Genomic DNA, 7,405 nt, shown 5'->3' with positions numbered 1-7,405 from the left:
GGTTGGGGGCTGATTTGAGGGTAGGGACAAAATAAATTGATTTTTTCAACAAAAAAGTAATTGTAGTTTGAAGTTGGAAGAGAGTTTTGGAAAATGTTTTCCTTAAGTTTTGAAGGAAAGTCATTTTCCTTAAATTTGAGGAAAATGAGTTGATTTGAAAAACATTTTCCAAAACATTTAACCCACTTCATACCAAACACACCCATAATATATCACCTCAAAATATACTACTATTAAAATATTTATTTCGCAAATATGTCTTGATGAAACACTTTAATTCTTCACTAAGAAGACAAAAATGTGAAACTTTGTTGCCCTATTGTTTGATCTTAAACATTTAATAGGAGTGTTTGCATAGGTTTTGATGTATTGATTGATAGAGTATTTATTATAGTATCTTTTAGTTATAAACCCACTTAAGTAAGGCTAATTAAAGTGCAAAGACCCAAAATCGTCTAGTCACCAGAGGCCTAGGACTTAGGTTATTTATATTTGAAAAATGTCATAAAATATATTTATTACATAATGTTAATATATAAATATATTTACATACATGTAAAGTTATTTGGTTCAGTTCAGAAATTTTTTGGTTTTTTTCATAAATTTAAAAGATCATCCAATTGTTCGGGACGGTTATACACTTAAATAAAAGTCAACGATTTTATTGAAAAATTAATTTTTGATTTATTTTCTCATGATTGGTTGGTGAGTAAAAAAAACATATATATATATTTTTAATGTTTGATTGGTTAGTGAAAAATATATTTTATTTTCTACTAGAGAGTAGAAAATATTTTTTAAGAAAATAGTTTTTGATTCGGAAATCAATTTCGATAATTCGATCCAAGACCTCACCCCAACATCCGAACTAGGACACAATACCGACGGACAATTCAAAATTGAGGACCCATCCCCGACTTTAGACCCGACATTCAACTGTGACTCGCGAATCTGGACACGACCCCAACACTGACACTCGATACTGATATCCAACACCAATGACTTATTTGAGATCCTATCCGTACACTTGACTCAGGACCTGACCCCAACACTCGAATCAAGACCCAACTTTCGAACCAAAACCCGACTCCGCCTCCATATCCAAGATCTGACCTCCACTCCTTATCCAAGACCCAACTCGACTCAAAGCCTGATTGAGGACCCAACTTCTGGCCTGAGATTCGATTCTGACATGTCATCCTGGACTCGAGACCCGACATTTAAACTGGGATCCAGCCCCGACTTAGGATCTGACATTTAAACTAGAACCTGACTCTGATATAGAACTCGACCCTGACTTTCGATTCGAGACCCAACATTCAAACTGGTACCACCCTTGATATACACGACACACGATGTTGGACTCAACTTCCGATCGAATATTTGACTCCAAATCATGACTTAATTCCGACTTTCGAAACAAGACTCAACCACACCCGACTCGAAACATGACTTTCAAATCAAAACTTGAAAGAAAAAAAATTGTGTGAGGGAAGGAGGCTGGTAAGAGGGGAGGGGTAAGGATGGTGTAAAAAATGAAAATTTTCAAATAATTATCAAAAACAAACTTTTAAATTATTTTTTTATGCAGGGGAGAGGGTTTGGTAGGGGTGGTCGGGATAAGGTGAGGTAAAAAAAATAATTTTTAGATTTTTTTTTTTTAAAAAAACAATCTTTTTTAAAAAATAAAATTGTTGGGGTGGGGGGGTATGGTAGGGGTGGGGGTAGTGATGGAGTAAAAAAATGAAATTTTTAATATTTGAAATATTTTTAAAAAAACTTTNGGGTGAGGTAAAAAAATAATTTTTAGATTTTTTTTTTTAAAAAAAACAATCTTTTAAAAAAAAAATTGTTGGGGTGGGGGGTATGGTAGGGGTGGGGGTAGTGATGGGGTAAAAAAAATGAAACTTTTAATATTTGAAATATTTTAAAAAAAACTTTCAATTTTTCTTGTGGGGTGTAGGGGTAGGGAAAGGTAGGGATAAAAAAATTGAATATTTTAGAATTTGAAGTATTTATCAAAAATTAATTTTTAATGTTTTTAGTTTGGATGGGGGATGGGGGCTGATTTGGGGTTAAGGGGCGGAGTGGGGGTGAGGGTAAAAAAATTGAAAATCTTTCAAACGATTTTTTTTTAAAATTAAAAAGAATTTGAGGGAGGAGGGTTGGGTACGGGGTGGGTAAAAAAAATATAATTTGAGGTTGGAAGAGAATTCTTGAAAATGCTTTTCATATTTTTTTGTGGCAAGTCATTTTCCTTAAATATGAGGAAAATAAGTTGATTTTAGAAACAATTTTTAGAACATCTAAACCAACCAAACAAAGAAAATTGAAAAATATTTTTCAAAAAAAGTTTCATACCAAACATTTAAGACTCATTTATTTTTATTTATATAAAAATTTAAATATTTTTATTGATATGTTATATTAAAATTTGAATGCGAAATAATTAAAATTATTTATTGCATTAACATATTAATTGTTGGTCCCAACAGCACACACAAATTTATGCGGTCGTACAACTAATAAAGTAACTCAAAGAGTCGGATCTCAAACTCGAAAGGACTTGTGATTTGATAAAATCTAGTTAGATCTAGTAACACAACTTTAAACAAGTGTTACATTAACACATATAGATTTTGTATTTATATCTACTTAAATTTAAAGAAAAAAACAAGTAGATGGTTGTGGTTACAATTTAAGAGATGTTATATGGTTACGACTTTGTTTCGCAGTTATACAAAGTATTCAATTTCATAGATTTAATTCACTTATATAATTATTGAATTACGAGGTTAATAATATGATAATGATCTGATGAACCTCTAATTATTTATTCAAATTAGCTTACAGCTACATTATTGAACAAAAATATGATAAATCAATCTAAACGTATTTATATACCTTCTCTGTCACAGCCTAATCTGCCATGAAAGGCACCCACACTAATTTGTGGTGTGAGAACCAACTATATACCAACATGTAAAACACTAAACAACAAAAGGAAGTAGTTTTTAACAATTTAAAACAATTTTCATAAATAAAAACCACTATCACCAAACAGTGGGGAAGTAACCCCTTAGAAACTGAAAGTCGTGTATCAAATCATCTACGTAGTCTAAAATGTGCGATGCAACCCCAAAACAACGAGAGTCTGAGTCCGAAAAATAGAGAAGAGAGAAAAGATGAACCCATAACAGCTCGGAAGAAGCAGCCCACCCTTAGATTCCAAAAGTTTCGGTCTCACAAGAAGTCGCATATCAGCCGCCAGAATATGCCCCGTATCAACAAAGTAAAAGCAAATGCAGTATCAATACACAAATCACAATGTGCTGGTAGAATTATCGGCCAGCTCCCAATACAATACAATATTTGATTTACACGGTTTGCATGCTGGTTCATGTTTTAGTAAGAAAATATAATTACACTAGTTTTAAGAGTCACCACTTAATTTTTACAGAAAAATTAAGAAAACTGCTTTTTCAAAAGATCAAACAGTAAATCTAATGAAAATATTTAAAGGGTTCGGGGTTCATATTAGCATTTCGGGAAGGGTTTGAAAGCACTCGAAATGGCCGCTAACATGCGGTTATCCGGTAATTCACTATTTGGCTAAACGATTTTAAAATAAAAGCATACTTTGTTTTAAGCAATAACAATTAAGACTTGAACTTGTTTTTTAAAGGGAAAGGGTGATGAAATAAAAATATTAGTTAAGTACTAGATATTTTAAAGTCAAATAAAATACTTGTTTGATTTTAAAGATATGGTTGCTTCGTCTTTTAGGGAATTGAGTTACGGAAAAACCTTAGAATTAACTAGCAAATAAATAATTAGACAACTACAAAAACAAATTAAATAAAGAGGGAGAGAAGGTCCAGGCCCAAGTCTGGCTTTCTGTCCGCATGGACCAACACTTGGGCCTAATTTCATTTTGGGCTTTTGACCCACTTTACACCTGTCCTAAACTATTTAGAATTGACTTTTTCTTGGGCCTTAGGCCAATCTTCCACCTGTCATAAACTAACAGAATAATAATAGTTAAGACAAAAAAGGCTTAGGCCCAAAGTAACAAAATACAATTTCCGAAATTTGAGACTTTCGGGACTATTTTCCCATTTTATACAACCTTGTATATCAGCTCCAAACACCTGTACGTCAAATCCATTGACTTGTCCTTCAATTTTCCCTATTGTCCGACTCGAAAGGAAATGATTGGGCTTTCGTGGCCCAATAAGAAGATGCAAGGATAGGCGAAAGAGTCCATGAGGATCCGGGGGCAGATTTTACATGCAACAAAAATGAGAAATAAGAATTAGCAATTGAAAATAATAAGAGCAATGATATGCATACGATAAATTATTACAGTAAACTCCTAAGTTGATGTATATCAAACAAACTCGATTTAACTCATCAGTGAAGCTCCAAGGAAAGAAATGCAAGTTCACAAAGCAACCTAACTCATGTTGATGATCAAATCTTGATTATTTATGCTACTGCTTCCAAACAGAAAGCTAAAATCTTAGATAGTATAAACAACTTAGTGTTTATTTGATGTACTATATGATGAGTATTGCATACAATTAGCAATGTACACCAAAAGAATCCCAACAACTTCCAAATTCCAAGAAGCAAATAGACAATGAAATACAATTTAAACTAAAACAAAGTGAGACACAAAAGAAACAAAGGCATGCTAGAAAATTACGACGCATATGACATGATATAAGAAAATTAGTGAGCTTCGAAATTACGAGAGACAAATCAACAAAAATGCAAACCCGAAAATAACATGCTCATCCACCGTCCAAACTAGGATAAAAATTACACAAAACTAAACATGAATTTGAAGCTAAAATTAGCTCATCATTACCAGTAGCAGCAAAACAACAAAATAGCAAAGAATATGAATGGGAAAAATAATTTCTAAAGATCTAAACGGAGAGGTGAAGAAACACTTGACCCTACCTTAAATTAAAGCAAATATGGATAGTCAATTTATGCTTCTTAAGCTTCAATCAGGGGACGAACTTGACTAGAACTGAATCAGCAAGAGACATACAACAACAATTCGAACTCAAATACTATCGAGTTGATTGCCTTCCGGGATCATTACTATTATTTGAGAACAAAATTAACACTAACAGAACCACAAACAAAACCTAGCACTTTGAAGAATGCTACAGAACAACCCCAAACGTAAGCAATTTCTCACTCAAACAGACCCTCGATTGGCATTGAGAGCCAATGGGTCTATTAGTTGACAACTCACACTAACATATATTACAAGAAATATGCACTCAAATGTAACCAACATAACTTAAACTAATCGGCTAGCACCAAAACCGAAACAAGAACTTTTGTATATTTTTAAATAGAACAGTAACTAAACTCTTAGGCAAGACAAAATGGATTCTTAATCACTCCTAACAAACGATAACTAAAATATGACTAAGAACACCTACACAAAAAGTATACAACAACCACGAATCAAACAAAAACAAAGCTAAGAAAAGACTTTTACCTCTTTCTGGGCAGCAAACCAGACGAAACGAGCTTTCCACCACAATTCCAAGTTTAACTTTGAAGGAAACGGAAACAATAAGCAAATGATGGTTTTCAACTGTAGCCTCTAGTTCTCAAAATTTCAGGGACTCTGAGAGCTTCTTTTGATTTCTCTAATGAAAATCACTTTTGGATGAATATTTTGTATGTTTTTTCGATGGTTCAAAATCATTTTTGTATCTTTTTCTTTCCCAAAATTGGGTGTCAAAAGTTCATACAATGTGTCGCTCGCGCTACTGATCATCGCCTTGGTAAACTATTGCCTCACTAATTAGCTAATTAGACGGGAGCCCTTTCTCGGGCGGATTCCTCCTTTTGCTCCTCATCCTACGGGATATGAAATATAAATAGAAAATTAAAACTTAGTAAAAACAAGACAATATGCAAATATAGCCGCAACAATTATGTTCAACAACAATATAGTAATCAAGTTTGGTTCACTTATGGAACCTACACAGAGAACAATCACTTATACCAATTGTGGTACCCGGGCCAATTGTTAGTAAACCTATATTGGTGTGGTACCCGAGCCAATCAATAAGATATTTCGTACTAAGCGTGGTACCTAAGTCAACCAAGAGATATCATGTATCATGTGTGGTACTTGAGTCACTCGTTAGTATGTACCCGGTGTGGTACTCAAACCAACCGAATATCACACAACACACAATTTCAATCACAATCACAATCACAATAAATAACATCACATTTGTAACACAAGTAAATTGAACACATTCATCGCATGAGATAAATAACAATTATCAATTCATATTCATTCATTTTTTTTCAATTCCTTATCCACATATTGTACAAGTATTACTAGGGAAATAGTTAACATGTACATTTGGCGTAAACGGAAAATAATCCAATCACCACCTACCTTGAATCAAGCATGAAAGCTCTAATAAATTTGTGTCTTCCTTTTGTTATGAAGTCTAGCTTGCTCTTAGTCTACAAACAATCAAAATAACATAAAAACCGATCCAAATTGCCTAAACATACCTGAATCATATCATAACCCCAAATTCCAAGAAAGTTTCATAATGTTTCCATTCAAACCAGGGTTATTCCAACTTTAAGTCTAACCAAACCATCCCCCAAAATCATCATCGTGGATTCTGAGGCCTAATAATCAATTACCAAGTTAGATGAGTAATTTACTTACCTTTACAAATGAATTTGATGGAAAATAGGTGAAACTCACTCTAGGTTACCCCTACTCTTCCCCAACACATAATTGCATATAATAAGTGGTTTTGAGAAATTTTATACATTAATTGTGACTAACCTCGCTATAGCGGTCTAATCTCACTATAGTTGCGGCACCGTAGTGGTTCTTCTACTATAACGACGTGTCACTCGCTATAATGTCTTGCACGATATAGAAACTCAAAAATCCTCTCAAAATTAGCCTACTTCACTATACATATTCAAATATTGACGTATCAAACCAACCTCTACATCAAGTTCGATATCGAGAGTTCTACTCACCTTAATTCACTTTTGAAAGGTCATATAGATACCTTAACATTTTAGCAACAAGAAAAATAAACTCTACCTAGACGTTTCTCCCAATCCTTTCTCCAAGTTATCCTAGATTTCACCTTGCTCAAATTTCGTTCAAATCTAACCTAGCCTAAAATTTCCAACTCTTCAAACTAAAGGATTTCTCATTTAGGTCATCAATAATTGTTGACACAATCCTTCTCTAGGACACTTTTTGGAATTGACCCCTTGGCTACTAATATATCTTCTTAATAGAGAATGTCTTCATATTCATGATATTCTCATAACTGAAGCCGACATGCTTCAGTGTCACCTTTGCTTTAAAGATTTTCCT

Source organism: Solanum stenotomum, chromosome 1 (assembly GCF_019186545.1).
Source record: "Solanum stenotomum isolate F172 chromosome 1, ASM1918654v1, whole genome shotgun sequence".
NCBI classification, from domain to species: domain Eukaryota; kingdom Viridiplantae; phylum Streptophyta; class Magnoliopsida; order Solanales; family Solanaceae; genus Solanum; species Solanum stenotomum.
Note: the sequence above shows the minus strand (reverse complement) of the source record.